The sequence below is a fragment of the Oxyura jamaicensis genome, chromosome 4, assembly GCF_011077185.1.
Source record: "Oxyura jamaicensis isolate SHBP4307 breed ruddy duck chromosome 4, BPBGC_Ojam_1.0, whole genome shotgun sequence".
Classification (NCBI taxonomy): domain Eukaryota; kingdom Metazoa; phylum Chordata; class Aves; order Anseriformes; family Anatidae; genus Oxyura; species Oxyura jamaicensis.
In genome coordinates, this window is record NC_048896.1 from 45,270,904 (window position 1) to 45,288,652 (window position 17,749).

A 17,749-nucleotide genomic window follows, 5' to 3' on the forward strand; every position below is an offset into this window, starting at 1 on the left:
TTCCCAGTTTTAGTTGGACATTCTCCTAAAACTTTTGTCTTCTGAAGATTGTGTTTCTTCATTATTTAAAATAAAATAAAATTGTATAGAATGAGGGAGTTTTTTTCCCTATACAAACCACAATAAAATTGGAAGGATGTCCATTCTTATTAAAGCTCTTTCAGGCAAAGTAATTTATTACAATCACAAAAGAACTATTGACACACCAATTGTTAGAAATGAAGTTTTAGAGACATCTCAGGGTTTTTCACCAGCCACAGAGTTTGGGGGAGACTAATGTAGTGCTTTCACTTCTTTTGGAGGAGCAAAAGAAAATAAAGTAAGCTTTAATATTATTATCATTGCTTATCTGAGAAACTGAGATGCTAAGCCTAAATATCATTTAATTTTGCTTTCACAGGATGAAATCCAACTAGAAATTCTATTTTTTCAGAAGCTGATAATGGGTAGCTCCATGTAATATGCGAACACCTCCAAATATTTGTCTTTATTCATCGTGTTTTTAATTTTACTGAAGACTTAATGCAAGTTGATGACTTGGAAAGGAAGCGTTTGTAAAATCTGCTCAAAGTTATTGTGGGATAGCAATAGTCGTATTACATTCCTTTCACAATAAGGTTAAATCTGTAGTTGTTTATTTTTTATGGCCCTCCTAAATTTTTTTTATTTATTTTAAGGTCTAAACCAGTCTCACTTGTTTTCAGTCCACTTTTACGGTACATTCAACACCTCAGAGTCAAAATGATCATGATCACCAACTTTAGTGAAGGTAAAACATGTTGTTGAGCCTGCAGTTATGACATTCTTTCCCACAGTCTCCTTCCATTTTCTTTACCAAAAGCCTCCATGTCTGATCCAATAAGCATAAAAATATATGTCAACTTCTGAGCCATGAGTACTTCAATGATAAAGAAATGTCTACCTCACTTTTATAAAGGCTTTTTTTAGAGCCTTTCAGAGCCTATTGCATTTACTTACTGTAAAAATACTTTCCTAAGCTCCAGTCATTTTTATCACGTTGGTTGGAAACTGAAAGAGAGTAACAGATCTCCGATCAGTAACACTTTAAGTGCAAGTGGTGAGCAATTAGAACAATATCAGAGGAAAAAGGAGGAATTCTGTATCTCAAGCTATTATGTTTTTAATCAAAACAGATTTATGTAATTCTTGGTCAGTGTAAACTGACTCTGCTTTTTTGAAGTCAACAGACCTAGACCATTTAACTTAATACAGGAGTAGGAATTTATTGCTTTCCATATATGAAGTGCCATTTATAAAAAAGCAAACGCATCCAAAAAAAAAAAAAAAAAAAAAGCCTGATTCCCAAAAGACCATCCCTACCATCCCTACCATCCCTTTTAAACTGCCATTTTACTTCTGAAGTGTTCTTCAGTCCATTTCATGTATGAGCTGCTTTCTATCTGCCTGTACTGTGAGGACAAGCTTATGAGTGGCCTCCAACCCAAATGCATGTGCATGGCTCCCAGTCTTGGTAGCTACATCTCTCTAGGGACTTCGCCATCAAAGCAGGGAACAGGACAACCTATCATCTCTGCTGGTACCAGGTGAACCTTGACCCCGTATACAACAGAGAAGTTGGTGGAAGGACAATTTCAATGCATTTGGGTGATGATCAGACTGCCATGATTTAAGCCAAAATGTTCTGATGTGGATGGGCTTTTGAGCTGAAACCCTTTTGTCTTCTAGCTGGTAGGACATGGAAGATTGCAGGATGGGGTTAGTGAGTTGATTAACATCTGTACTCCCTTCTGGGGCCTTGTTCTGGTTTTGAGGCAAGAGTAACTTGGTGGCTATTTAGCTGTACTTTCCCCCTGCCAAATCAGGCTTCCCTGAGATCCATGTCTTACTTACTCATCACATTTTACTTTGTGTTTGTGTGTTAACATTCCTTGCTGAAGCCATGCAGTATTGCATCCCACATGTCAACCAGGGTGTTGTTCTCAGTGTGGGAAAATAATGGAAAATTATATATATATATATATATATATATATATATATTTGGTATTCAAAGTTTATAGCTGAGAAACCTGAGGTAAATGGTATGTTTATACTGGGCCAAGGGGTCACCTTGTCTCCATAAAACTGCCTCTTGCAATGTGATATGAGCAATTGTTCAGCCCTTGGGACAGGCAGGGAGTTAAAAGGTGAGGCTGTCATCCTCCTTGCATCCCCTAGGTGCAGAGTGTTACAGAGACATGCACATGAGGGGAAGATTTCTGACCATGAAAGACAGAAGGGTATTTCAATGTAATTAGAGTTCATCAAATCTGTCAAAACTGTGTAGACCTGTGCAACTAAAGTGAGTGCAGCTGTGCTCTCTGCATTGCACTTCATGTTGTATTTCATGGGTAGCCATAACTGTAGGTTACAAAGCTTGTTTAGTTTATACTGGCAACGCTGAGTGTCTAGAAAATAATAGCATAGTGGTGATGTGTGAAACTCAAAATATTCAGAGGTTTGTTCTGGTTTGGATAGCAGTAAAAAGCACAGATGCTTATCTGAGCCTATTGGGTCTCTCAAAACAGGCTGGGGACCCCAGTACAGAAGAAATCTCCTAAGTTTTTTGGCCACTGCTAGATTTAATTTTGAACTGGATGGACCACTGCCCAAGGCAACTGCAACCAAATGGTAGCAATCAGCAGCAAAGAGAGCCAGAGCAAAATGCAAAAGCTACACAAGTAATGTAGCCGGGTTTCATTTCAGTTGAACTCTGGCATGCTTTTTCTTATTGGCTCTGAAATGTCTTGGCATGTAGATCAAGATATCCAAGTGTTGCGGGTTAACCCCAGTAGGCAGCTAAGCACTACGCATCCACTTGCTCACTTCCACCCCTAGCCCCAGAGGGACAGAGGAAGATGAAAAGAAGAGGAAATGCAAGAAAAGTTGGGGTCACAATACACATTGGTTAACAAGCAAAGAAGTGAAGAAAAAAGAAGGAAAAAGAGCTGATACAAAGCAATCACTCACCACTTCCCATGGGTAGACCAACGCCCAGCCAGTTCCCAAGCAGAGGATGTCACGACATTATTTGACCTTGAATATCTGTTTGGTTAGTTCAGGTGATCTGCCTGCTTGTGTCCCCTCCCAGACTCCTGTGTGGGCCCCAAGTCTGATCACTGAAGGGCAGAGGGAGAAGCAGGGAAGGCCCTGCAGCAACAGCTAAAACTTGGGTGTGTTATCAGCATTGTTTTGGTCACAAATCTAAAACAGGACCATACGAGCCTTTATGAAGAAAATCAACTCCATCCCAGCCAGGCCCACTGCACCAAGCAATTTGAGCAGAAATTTGCTCTTCATCTCTTTGGATATGCTTTATGCCTGCAGTTTAGGAAGTTCAACAGAAACCTGCGTCTTCAAACTGAGGCTCCAATGTCAAGCTAATCTGTTCCCACACATACCAGTTCCACCGGAGCAGGTCTGCCTTCAGATATTTTGCTCTTTTCAACCTTGAAGGCACTGAAGGAAAGTAATCTCCTGAGTGGTGTGGAAGGAAGATACTGGGGCAGAGTCATCTTGTCTTTGTAGCCAAAATAGTTGGCATAAAGGGTTTGAAATGAGGAACAGTGAAGGTACTGGATCAGAGATGAGGAGCTTGACTACAAATTTCCATTTTTTTTTGGCATTTCAAGGGCTTGCATTTTAAAGAACAATATATCCCCAGCTTCAATTCTGTTTTACATAAGCACTTCTATTTAAGAATTGCCTTTACCTTTACTAAAAGGGCAAAACTAACTGAATAATTTGCACTTCTGGGTGTAGTGAAACCTGTATTGAAGTTTGCTGGAGACTGACAGCTCCTATGAGGCACCACATTTAATTCTCAGAAGCTTACCAGTTGGTAACCAGCATGAACAAAAGAAGTACTGGAGGCCTCACAGAAGTTTTTAAGATTTGTTGGCATGATCTGTGGGGCTTTCAGCTTCTGTGAGTACCATGTTTCATGCTTAGCTAATGAGGCTTAGAGGTTTTTGACAAAACTTGTGCCTAAAACAAAACCTAAAATAGTTTGCATATGGTCAGAACCTGGGGTCCCTAAAGTAGCCACTAATCAATGCTATGATTCTGTGATGGGAGAAACCCTTTTTTATTCCACAACACTGAAGGAAAACACTGTTATTTAGATATGGTATTTTCTCTATAACAGGAACTAGGACCAGGAGTTCATTAGAAATCTGATTGCCAGTCTTTATTCCTGTATAACTTTTGCTGGCAAAGTTATTTGGTGTAAAAATCCTGTTGTTAATCCCTGGCTGGATTAGATTTATTTTTAAGTGTCAAGTAAATTGATGAACCCTTTCTTGTTTTTATTACTGAACTTTAAAAATTGCCAGATGCTGCTGTTGAGTGGTGGTTTATGAGACTTCTTGTCAATAGCCTGAGGCAGGGCAGAAATAGAAGGGCAAGGAGGTTATTTTTGGAATGTACAATGTGATATTTTATGTTGCACGTTTATTTTAAGAGAGGTAATGGACTGAGAAGGCATTTTAAGTTTGCACCTTTCTCTTCTGATAGTTTTGGATTGTTGTAATTAGAGGAAAAATGGTGACTGATGATTGTCAGAAACTTGTCATTGGTCCCCTTAGTGCTATAGATCGCATAGCACGGGATAGCCCAGAAGAAGCAAACAGGTCTGTAGGGCACTAGCATCACTTCTGGGTGTGTATAGTTAAAGAAACACGTGGAGTGTTTACAAGTTGAGTGGCTGGTTATATGTTCTAATTTACTTCCAGAATGAAAAGTTAACAGATCACATGCCTGAAGTTAGGCCCCAAGTATATAAGCAGAAATAATTTTTCAAAGATGCTGAGTACGCAAATAGCTACCATGATTGAAGTGGCGCAGGAGCTGACCAGCAGCAGTACAGATGCAACCTGCTACTATTCATGTAAGCAAACATGTTCTTGGAGGTTAAATGTAGGCAGGTAAAACACAAATAATAAAAATTCACATAAGGCATGGCAAAGTCTTTAATATTTGCCAAATATGTCAGGGAAGCTCTTGACCACTGTGCCAATCATGTCACACATCCCCATTGAGTATTATTTTCATTATTTCTTTTGAAAATAGGCCTTTGTGTTCATTGAGGGCTGGTTTGCAAAGGAAGTTTTTAATCTCTGGAATTCTTTGTCCGCTGAGTAGAAGAGAGGGGGCAAAAAGAGGAGTAAGGAATGGAGTGCAATTTCTAAACAGGAAAAAAAACAAACAAAAAAAAAAGTCCAAACTCCAAAACTTAGTATTTTTCAGTGTCTCATAACTACAAAATGGTTTGTCTGATTGTTCCACGACAAATATCTTCCTCTGTGTGTGGTCTAGACAGCAGAAGCAGATATTTTAAATGGAAAGGTGCTTTTCTTTTGCTCTGTTACAGGAATTCAGTACTGGGATTATGGTTTAAAAGAAACTCTTACCTTGACTATGGAGTAGTTAGTATAACCTCAGTACAGTGTGAGGGAAAGGGATTTCACTAGATGTTATATTCAGGAATTTTTCTGGTCCCTCCACTTTAGGGACGGAAGTCAGTTGCTCAGGAAACCTGGTGACTGCAGTGCAGAGGCTGGTGGGGATAGTCCTGATCTAGTTGTTCTGGCACATATGTGAGCAGTAAGTGATGCAAATGAGACATTCCAAGAATAAGTGATAAATTTGGCAGCACTCATGTGGCAAGTCCCAGTGAAGGAAAACAGACATCAGAAAGCCAGAACTGCTTTATTTAGTTATGATGAATCTCAGATAAGAATCTTCTAGTTCCCCTAACTTAAGAGCATTTAAAAAAATAAGTATGATGTATACATATATGTATGCATGCACACACACACACCAGTTGGAAATGTAAAACCAACAGCTACATTTCTGCTTCTTAATCAGATTATGTATTTAACTGTTACATATATAAAAGCTCATCTGTGTTAAGTTAAAGGGGCAGAATTTTTCATTGCCTTATTCTCTATGATATAAGCTGTTAACGATGCCAAAGGAGTTATCTGTATTTCTGAAAACAGGAGAACAGTTCTGCCACTCTGGCGCAGGAGAAGATGAATTAATTTCTGCCAGTAAAGTTTGAAAGATGAAGTTCCTTTTAAAAGTGTCTTATCTCCATTGATAAATAGCACTGGTGGTATTTTGTTTCTCTTCACAGCTACCTGTCCTATATAGTTGTGGTTTATTCATTTGTCTTTATTGCCATGTGGCCGTGCTTTATCTATATACTGTACCTCCAAACTCCATCTTGATTTAAAGCTGTGTATCATACTTTGATTTTCATCTAGGATTTGATATTCTTAACTTCGCTTGGGAATATCATTTCAGAGGGAGGACAAATGCTCTTTTGTGAAGATTTCTGGTCTCAGAATCATCTCTGGAGTGCAGACTGACATCTCATTGCCTTCTCTTTAAGTTCTAACAATTAGATAACAATTTCAGATTGAAGTTCAATTCAAAACCAAGTCAGAAGTAGAAAGAATTATCATTTTAGTGGAAATGTAGGTCGCCATCTATTAATCTATCTATTAGATTAAAAAAAAAAAAAAAAAAAAAAAAAAAAAAAGAGCAGACCAGTTGTTGATTTTGGTTGTTCCTATTTGGTTGAAAACTTAGGAAATTTTTGTTTAGTGTTTCGTGCTGCCATTATTTATAACTGTGACTCACTGCACTTTAGTCGCTTTAAACAATCTGGTTGCTAGAGCCAAAGACAATTCCAGACCATACGGATATAAATGTTTAAGCAAATCAGTGACATTATTAATTCATAAATCCCTTGTTAGCAATCTGTAGAAAGAATGTTTGCTTTACCACATGCAACTAAACGGTACAGATGGATATGTAATTTCTGCTGAAGTACGATCCTCATTCAAGTGGAGTTTTAGCATTTTTGTGTTTATCTTTTGTCAGCACATTGTAGAATGAGTTCAGTTAGTTCACAAATAACTGAAGTAGTAGTAGTTCAAGCATCTTTTTAAGGGATTATATTTTTATTGTATGGTCAATGATAAAGATTTTGACATGATATACTGTTCAGACAGATGTATGTTCAAGGTCCACAAGTCCACACTGTGAAATTCTGCTTTTATTCTATCTTCTTTTCAGTAAAATTTCACTGAAAAAAAAAAAAAAAAAAAAATTTAGTTACGATATCAATAATGTCCATGAAGCACGATGTGTATTCTTGCATTTGTCTTTGAAAAGGCAATGGTCAGGTAAGACTTTGCATACACACCTTACGAAATAGTTGTTAGCAGCTGTTGAATGAGAATGTCGGGGTGCAGATAATTGCCAGTAGGGACAGAACTAAAATTTGAATTTGGAGACATTTCTTTTCTAAGTATTGCATGCTAAATCATAGACTAAGATGACTTATGAAGATAAGTTTTCTCTGAAGGTCTTTATGGACAAAAAATGTAGAGAAGAAACAGAACATATCGAAAAGGTAATCAAAACTATCTCTGTGAAGGTTCTGTTAATATGAGGTGCTCATTTGAGACTATACAAAAAGGAGCAACAGGTAGATGTTTACTGAAAGCAGAAGGTAAATGTACAGTTACATATGTTCTTTCTACATTGTTTTTAGGAGAAGAATATTCCTGGATGTAGATCTTGAAGACAAAACAAACGGCTGATACTATAGACTGTTTGTCCAATTAACATAGCTGTGACAAGAAGGGAAAGGTAAGACTAGCCACAAGCAGCTGTCTTAACTGAATTGTAACATGCTTTTGATCAAGATCTCATAAATCCTCATTGTGTTCATAGGCAGTTGTATTTTGGCTTGAACAAGCCTAAAGCCTTCATGTACCTAAGGTGAGGGAAATGGAATTTCTGTCCCACAATATTCTCTTGTGTGGCACTGTATTGGCCATTGCCACCCACGGTGCACTGCTGCATAAATAAAGTCTGAAGAAGAATCCCCCAGAGTTTTGGTTAGTACATTTAATAAATCATATACAATGAAAAGAATATTCCCCTAAGCCAAAGGGAAGTGATAAAGAGTGGAGTATGTGGGTCCATCTGGTCAGAATCTCATAAAAATGTGTTTACTCTTCATTTTACATACCTTCTATGTGTTGATATGACATAATTCTCTATAAAGGTAGGAATACTGTGCACATACAACCATGAGTTTGTATGATATGCAGTGAATATCACATGAGAGAGGGAACGACATAATTTAAAGTTGGAACCAGGAGTGATTTATGAAGATCATTGTCTTACTGATTCAGATACTTTCCATATGTTGTAGAAACCACTTTTTGCATGATATGCCTAAAACATGTAGTAAATCTGCCTCCTTTAAAATGTTTTTCTTAAAATGAAATTATTATTATTTTTTTTTGAAAACTCTGTTCTGTGGTATCCCACCTTATTTTTATTGAAAGGACACTTTAACATGGAAGAGACTGTGAAGTGACTCTGCTGAAGTTTGGTGTGCTTGCCAAAAAAAACTAGAAGTGCTTTTGATGCTAAAACATCTTATTGCACTGTATTTATGGTTTGACTTCTGTATCATGCTTATCTGATATATACAATATGCTGTGTATTATGCTTAACACCCTGAAGGTACTAGCCTAGTATGGGAGGTACAAATTTATTTATTTTCTCTTACCAGCTGTAGCACCTTATATATCTCATTTTATTTTAGAAATTATTTAAAGATGGACATAGGTGTATTTAAATTACGTGATGGGAACATGATTACTAAAAAATCCATTACTGTTCGAGGCACTAAAGCACTCAATTTAATTTATTATAACGCATAAAATAATTTTATTATGTGTAAACTATTTCACTGGTCGCTTAGTGAATGGACATTTATTAATCACATAATTCAACACCACCTGTGGCAACCTGCCCCCCTGAAGTACCTGCCAAGGAGAGATGGATGAACAAAGCATGAAGAAGAAATTATCTGTTGTGTGCTGTGCCTTTTTGCTTGCCATCTTCTAGAATGTATTTGTTCACCAAACAGTGCCTGCAGAGTAGTTTGGCTTGTAGCTTGTTTGGAAGCAATTTGTAGCGAGTATCATAATATACTTCTGATGAAGACTATTTATCACTAATGGAGGGACCCATTTTTTTATTCTTTGTGTTTGCTGACCCCTTCCTTACTTAAAAAGTTCATGGATCACAGATGAGACATTGCAGTGTTACTGTTGTACAAACTAATAACAGTATGAATCACCTACAATACCCCTATAGCTTTACTTTGGACCCTCCATAATGATCTCCACTGACTTCAGGGGTATTCAGAACGAACCTTAGAATCAATTTCTCAGCACGGACATATGGGACTTCCACTTTAAAATACATTAGGCACACTTTCTGTAGTCCTTTTTTAAAAATCCTTGTTTCCATGGCTATCTCCCATTAAACTTTTTGCTAGAGAATCTGTGGAAAGTGAATTTTAAAGAAGATTCAAAGTCACTTTAATAAAGTACTTGAACAAATATAATTAAGAAATTGTTAACACTGTTTTCCTGTAACTGTAACCCAAGGTCTATGCTTTTAGACGCCTTCCCCCATGTTCCTATTTTGTAAGTTCTAGCATGAGATAGTGTAAGAGTTCTTCTAGCAGAAGAGTTGCATAAGATAGCATAAACCAGGCTCATCAGTACCAAAAACTCACTTTGAAAGTGTTTAAAATGTTTTTAGAAAGATAAAACAATATCAGTGCTAAAAATAGTAATAAAAATTTACTTTCCTTGATTAAATGAATCAAAAATAGGTGTGCAACTTGAGCAAAGACTGCATTTATTTATTTATTTATTGTTTGCTTCCTTGATGTGCAGCCATGCACATCAGCTCAGTGCACAGAAGGCTCGTCAGAGCACGCTGGTGAGTAGCACGGTAGCAGGCCTGTGGACATCCTTTGTTGTGTCCTGCGCACTTTGTATGTATCTGTGCCACGTTGTTCTCCAGACTTCCGTGCTGTGCGAGCTTGCTGCTGGGAGGGGAGAACAAACGTGTCTGTAAAGCTTTAACATCTGCTGTAACAATGAGTGCTTTGCTGGATGAGCTCACCAGCAGGTAGGACAGCTCGTTCGTCTGGTCTGCTATCATTAGCTAGCCACCGTTGCTGACCCTCGGAGAATTATTAATGCATCTTTTCGGGCTTGAGAAAAGGTTAATCAGCCAAATAGGTATTTTCTGCATGGCCTAAAGGGGAGGACAAACAACTCTTCCCAAAGCAGCTGTGAAAGCAGCTTCTGCATGTGTAGGATAGAAGACAAATGTGCTGGACAGGTTTTCTGTTACTTATTTTCATTTTTATGTTTTCACAGAATGAATTTTAAACATGGGCAGGGGACTGAAGAAATGTGTGTATGACTGTTCTACCCTCAGAAGAGGATCTGAGGTGAAAACGAGAGGTGAGTGGATAGAATACTGGCTCTCTGAGCAGGAATTAATTGTGTATTATTGTCATGTGTTACTCTATTACACTTGCCTACAGGGAAGTGGTAATGAGTCAGTGTTTGTCCATAGATTCAAGATTTATGAGCATGTCAATTGGCAAATTCAAAACAAGTCCACAGTTTTCTGTTCCATGTTTTTCTGGTCGCTTAAAACAATTTATCATCAGCTTCTTTCTGCTGCTTGTAGGATCACTGGAAATCCCATCCCACTCTATTGTTCTCTCTCTAATGTCAGTCGGTTCCACTTCTTTTCTTTCACTGGTGATATGGCTAATTAGAGAAATGGGAAAATGTACTTCATAACACTGGTACAGCCTCTTCCAGAATCTTTCCTAGGCAAGGACTGCTCTTCTCATCACTTGCTTGGACTTACCCTTTGCCTGTCACTTCTCTGCTTCAAAAAGCTCTGTGTAACTCTCCTTTTTTATACTGAGACACATGGGCATGCATCAATTTTTTAAAATCTGTGATGGGTCTGCTTAACTAAGTTCATTTAGGTTCTTCATCAGGAATGAAATTGGAAACTAAATGTGTCCTCAGGATGGAATAACCCCAATTGTCCCAGCTGAAAAGATGATTAATTTATTTTCCTTGAAGGTGCACTGTTCACTCATGAAGCTGGTAGCCAAGCCTGAGGCAGGATAGTCAGAGATTAGAATTATAGTTTTCCTTTCCAGAAATGCAGTTTGTGTTTAAGTGATATACAGCAGAATGGTCTCTAAGAGCTGCAACGTGTGGAAGATATGTAACACAATCTTTTCTTTGCTCATGTATCATCAGCTGTTTACTAGACTCTGGTTTCAAAATCTTTGTTAGCCACAGTAGTGTGGGGGAAGGAACAAATAGCTTGAGTTTCAAATCTGAAGCTGGCTTTACAGCACTGACAATTAGGTATGCAAAGAATTACATTCTCCACCCCCCCCCCCCCCCCCTTGTTTTGACAGTTTGTCTATCGAATGATAAAATAGTTGAAGCTGGACAGGCCTGCAGGAGGTCGGTTTTTTCAACCCTATGGTCATATAGCTAGATAGATACTCGGAAGTACATTCAGAAGGACAGCAGTATTTTGGATTGCTTCCACAGTGTGTATTGCCCTCATCCACAGCAGGTGGCGCTTGAGCCCCTGAAATGCAAAATTTATTCAGCGATTCCTGTGGTTTTACACCACAGGTTCTGTACAAGCTGTGGAAGACGCTCTGGTAACGTCAGTATCCTCTGATACCGGTTGCTTAAAATCAGAGTGATAGCCCACAAAACAGGATATGGGGTGAGAAGCAAGAACGGAATTTTTGGAATCAAATTAACTTGGGCATAAGGACAATTAATGCTGCAGTTTTCCACTCCTTGGAATGCCATAATCCAGGAAACGATGTGATTGCTGTTTGTAACATCGTATTCTTAGTAGGAAGCACTCCCCAGAACTGGGAACTGTGTAAAAAGCAAATGCATTTAAATATAACAAAATTGTATATTAACCTGAATGAAATAGGCATAAGGAAATAACCAGTTCACAGACGAGCAGAAACAGTGATGCTTTTTTTTTGCACAAAAGCCAAAAAAATTATTTGATTACAGTCACATTTTTGATACTTTTTATCTTATGCAGGAAAGGTGTTTCAGTCTGCCTGTGCCAAGCACAACAGAATTTCATGCTGCTAACTTTTCAGTGTAATCCTGCAAAAGCATGACTTCAATTGTTCCTATCTAACAGAACACAAGGATTTGGGCAGAGATTTTACACTTACACTGGTTGCCTACTTTAGTGACTAGAACAGAGTCAGACAACTCTAATATTTAGGACTGTAACGTACAGTTTGGAGCGTTAATAATGCAAGCATGATAGGCTTTGGCTCCCTGTGCAGTTACTGGAGGAAGGAGATGCAATTCCTCAGGTACAGGACACTGTACCATGAGAGCATATAGCACCTTTTTGTATGTTTTTGTTCTCTGAACTAGTGGTCACTGCCTTCCAGTGCTTGATAATCCTTCCCATATTTATTATAAAGATGTTCTGTTGTTTTTCAATTTAACCACAATCAGAAAGGAAAAAATGTAAATGGAAAGTCTTGAAAAGCTTTAGGAAAGTGAAAATAGACATTTAAAATCACAATGACGAAGTAAGATCTGTCTTTCTGGATCCCCAAAAATCCAAAATACTACAAAACATTTGCAAGCAGAGCCAGTGACAAAAGTACTGTCAGGACGGGTTTTCAGCCAGTGTTAGATCATTGTGTGACCATCAAAGGTATCTTCTGTTGCTGTTCTGCCTGAGCACTTACAGAGCCCCTGTAACTAGGTGCTACCTCTGTGGTCATGTAAACTAAGGAAAGTGGGAAGGTTGTGTGTATTATGAGGATACCGACGATGAAGTGAGTTATATGTCATTAGCCACCACAACAAGTGGGATTCCAGGCAGACTGTAAGCCATGCACTGAAGCAGGATTATTCTTGCAAATCGATATATGAAAAAGGGTGACGTGACATCGGACACGCTACTGAAGGGAGCCAGTCTGTATCCTGTTTATGAATGTTAATTGTTAATGAACCTGCCAATCCACTGAAAACAAGTTATTACTGATCATTCTCCCTTTAGAGAAAAAGGAGCAAATAACTTTTGCTTTGCTTTTCCTATATTCAAGAAAATGCACTTAATAACTTGGTATGACCTAGAAATGCTGGGCTCAACTCTCCCCTGCTCTCCATTTTGTGTAGATATTACCCCTTGTGCCAAGAAGTTTTAACATACTGATTTGTCAGAAACAGTGGCATTTTAAATCTATTTGTCAAAAGAATAGATGGTGGATAAAACATATCTATTAACTTTGAAGATAGCTCCTGCTCAGTAAGGACCTCACCCAGAGCCGTAATATTGAATTAATGGTGTAAATACAACTACAGAACAAACAACCCCCAAAACTGTGTTCAAAAAAAAAAAAAAAAAAAAGTGACATGCTACATTGATGAATCACTGATACGTTTGCTGAGCTGAATAATACTTTGTACTACCCTTGAAGGGAAATGAAGTAAGAAGTCCTATCTGTGGCCATTGTTTGTTATCAGCATACATTGCTAGTCAAAAATGGCTTTGGTATAGAGAAGTCTTAGAGTAAGTGTTAATAAATTCCAATTTAAATATAAATGCTGTGCCAAACAAATTGTATGCTATGATGTACAGTTGAAACTTTGAGCCTACCACAAATCCCAGAAGCACACATTCCCAAAACAAGTGCTTTCCAGCAAATACCAAACAAAAATAACTTTTCAATAGAAGATGTCTCTGGAGTATAGCAAAATACCAGCCCTCTTAGGACAGTCATGCAGGAGAAAGTAAGTAAGTAGTCATCATAAACTCCAACTTCTTCTGTGGAACCAGCCAATAACCATCATGCCTGGGTGGTGTCAAGAAGAATGAGATTATTTTCATCTTCTGTATGTGACAAATTCCTCTGTTCTCCAGATTAAATGAAATAAAGGCCTTCACTGCATCTGGTGTAATAAAGTTATGCCATTACCCCCTTCCATTCCAGATGAAGCAATCAGAAACGAGCACTTCTCCCTTACAGCTGCTGCTGCTGCTTCTTTTGATCAAAATTGCTCTGTGTTCTTAGTAACTGTAAATATGAAGGAGGAAGTGTTTTAAGGAGATGGAATAGACATGAATTACCCTCTTTGGTAAGCATTCAAGGCTTTCTATTCTCTAGGGACTGCAAAAAAAAAAGTCCAGTATATTTCAAGATATCAATGTTCCTTACTAAAAGAATTTTCCATAGCAAAATCTACAGGCATATCATGAATACTATTCTTCCCAAATGAATTCACAATTAAGAGTTCAAACAGAGCAAAACCCGGGATTTTTTTGAGAATCTTAATAGCTCTCACATTACTATGTTCTGTTGTCAGCCCAATCCACAAGGGAATGAATAACACTTAAGCTATTAAGGCACCAGAGTTTTTTAGGAAACGGAAAGCATCCATCCTATCTAAGAAATCAATTCCACAGAGTTTGTTCCATTGTCAAATGGTCTGGGAAAGCAAGTCTGTTAGGGTTCTTTTAAGTTAGCAATATTTTATCAAGACAGCTACCATTTTAATTGTATAATATGTACATTATTTCAAAAGAAGTTGACCTAAAACATGGATGTATTCAGGACAAGTGCCGGTACATAGGCTTCATTCACAGATAACTACATTCTTGTTTCTAAGTAATTTGTGGTCATGACCCTTTCTTACTACACACCGTAATACCAACTCAAGCTATTTTTCTGAATCTGAGATTCTGGGTACGTGTTATGATCTGAATGAAGATAGAATCACAATTTGGCAGGAACCTGAAAAGAGGAAGATAAGAAGAAAGCACTCAGTATAGCCTTACAGATTCATACGGGGTAGCTTGGATTTCAGAAAGTCCCAAATCAGAAGGTAATTTAGATTATCTTGTCATTTCTATAGTTTATCACAGGAGATACGCTTCACCCAGATATCCTTTTTGAAGCTCACCCACTTTGTATAAAGCATTTCAGACTGAGCAGGAGATTAACTTGAGCCAGGGAAGAGCAATGTTTGAGGATCTCGTAGTGGTAGGAACCCAAGCAGATGTTAGGCTACTTGTTGCCCTGTAAGGCAGAAGAACACTATGTTGATCTATAAGGCAGACACACAGTGCATTCACTACAAGAAGGTTTTTACTTTGACAATCTAGGCAGAATAGGTTTTGTTTCCGTTTTACAATGAGGAAATTGATGTGTACAAGTCCCTCATCCTAGATCGTATTTGAAAGCTGCATGTGCATCATAAATACATGATATTTTAGAAACTGTCCAATTCCATATCCAAGTTAAGAAGTATTTGTCTTCCTTCTACTCAGGAAATAGGTAGTAAATCTCAGTGATTAGCACCGATGAAATGATTTCAGTGATTATTCTGTGATATTCATGGTTCTTGTGTCACTTTGGACATGAAAGGCAGTAAAGAGATCTCACCAGTTTTCCAGAAGTGAAAAGTCACAACTCAAAAAGATGAGTATAAGAATTTCACAATTCAAGTCTGAATCCAGACGCTGCAAAGGTGAGGGGTCTTTGAACAGGAGTCTTAGTTCTGACAGTGAAGAGGTAAGCCAAGAGTAATTCTGTTGAGCTCAATGGGACAATGGTTATAGAAAAAAAAAAAGTAAAAGAAGATTAAAGATATTTCCATTTATGTAAAACAGTTATTGAAGTGATTAGACTCATTGCTTTCATGAAGAATGGATGCTTATTCTCTTGTCTCAGTTCCTTCATCCTGACCTTAAAGATCATCTAGTTCTATAATGTGGATAGAATGCCAAGGAGTTTCCTCCCTTTTCTTTGATAAGGAGAAAAATATCAGTGATATATACCTGTGCTTTCAAGGGAGCAGAGTTAAGTTCATTCCCTCCTTGGTGTTCCAGAAACTAGCAAACTCATGAGTGCTTTTACTCCAGGACCAGCAACATTGCTCAGGGTTTTACAAGAAAAAAAATATATATATGATGGCACAGTTAATAAATTTTGGATGGTTATATAAATTGTGGATGGTTATATTACAAATGGGGAACAAGAAGTCCATACTCTTTTTTTTGTTGTTAGGATCTCCTGTAGAGTAGCAGAGGAAAAACATTTGTTGAAGGTGACAGTGTGATTGTACAAGAAAAAAGAAAAACTGATCTGAAGAATCAGGCAGGTAGACCAGGAACTAAGTTTATCGTGTTCAAAGTATTTACTAGATTTTAGGGTTATGGTGACTGTCTTGATGCTGACTAATGTATATGTTAAATGAGACGCAAATGAAGGTACATATATTTATTTTGTTGCATCTGATATAAATTTATGTATGCATGCTATAGGAAAGAAAGAATAACAGCTTCCTTACTATATGAGTTGTAAACTTTGAGGCAAAAATGATTATGTTGCTTGTGTGTTTAATGGACTGATTCCATGGACTGGAAAAGTTTACATATCTTACATGAGGAAGTTTTATATTTTCTATGGTATTTGCAAACAGTGTAAAATAAATAATTTAAACACTTAGATTAAATTAATCAAAAATCCCAAATCCCCAGATGAAGTCTTTTCGTAATAATCATCACACTGAACATTTCAGGCAAAACACAGTTGGCGGCAACATCAAATTCTAAATGGATAAATCATCCTGCAAAATGCACTGCTAAAGGTCTACCTTGAGACCGCATAACTTTACATAAGGCTTTTTATTTTTCCTCCTCAGACTAGAGCTCGAGCTCCTACTGATAATATAAAACACTCTTCTGTCCGTTTCAGGGAAAATGATGAAAAGATGGAAAGCACAAAGACAGTTCAGATCATCTCCAATTTTATGCATCTATGTGGTCTTCTATGTATGTAATAGTCCTCTGTAGTTAAATGACTTTGTGTCCCAGGAAACTGAGCGCGGAGGAGACTTGTAATTAATAATGAAATCTGCACAAAAATGGTTTGGAAAAACCATTAAGGATGACAGTTAATTATGCACTGGAGACATAAAAGGAAGATAGTGATTCCTTTCTTAGTGACTGGTTGTGTATCTATAAGAACCTAACTTGTCCTGAGTGCTTAACATGAGAGTACCTCTGGAGTGCCTGTGTACTGGGGAGAAAATGGGAAAAATCCACTGATTTTCCAGAAATGGCATTTGAGGAAGAATACACCCTCTTTTACTGTTGCAATGTTTCAAATGAAGGAAATGACAATTCCAGTATGTTCTGGAAGGCAAAATCATCCTAGATTTTGATTGAGACTCAACAAATTACATTCATATGTCATGAGAGCCTTTGTGATAAGATGTTCACGGCCATAGAGAACTGAATGTGCAGGCTGAAGCAGGAAACTTTAGTCTTTGAAAAAAAGGGAATAGTTTTTGCACCATGCCACAAGTATTTTTTCAGTGGTCTAATCTGAGGATTATTACTGTGCAAGAAAGAAAACATGAACCTTTCAAGCATCTTTACTTTTATTTTTTATTTTTTTGCTTTCTTGTGCCATTGCTTTGTATTTTTGCACAGTTGTTGCACAATCTTTTCCTTTATTCTAGAACATGAGTCCTGGAGATATTACTAGAATGACAAGTAGTCAGAAACATACATCAGAGAAGTTCTCGAGCCTGATTTTCCAAGGCAAGCAAATGAAAAGGTAGGCAGTAATTTACGTGAAGACAATCCCGCTGAAGGCAGTAGGTGGAGGCAAAGTGCAATAAAAATCCCAATGTTGTACTATAGCCTTCAGCCCAGGGGCACTCCTGGCTATTGGAAGACACACTGCTGTATGCTTTGTAGAAAAAAATGCAAGTTTGTCCCA

The 17,749-nt window shown here is 37.7% G+C and overlaps 1 long non-coding RNA gene across 1 annotated transcript; it reads left to right on the forward strand.

The window, feature by feature from the left end:
* The first annotated feature begins 7,103 nt into the window (after positions 1-7,103).
* LOC118165892 lies at positions 7,104-10,373 on the forward strand. The gene is made up of 3 exons (XR_004750276.1): positions 7,104-7,214; positions 7,586-7,683; positions 10,293-10,373. It is a non-coding gene; the product is annotated as an uncharacterized LOC118165892 (long non-coding RNA).
* Positions 10,374-17,749: the final 7,376 nt, after the last annotated feature.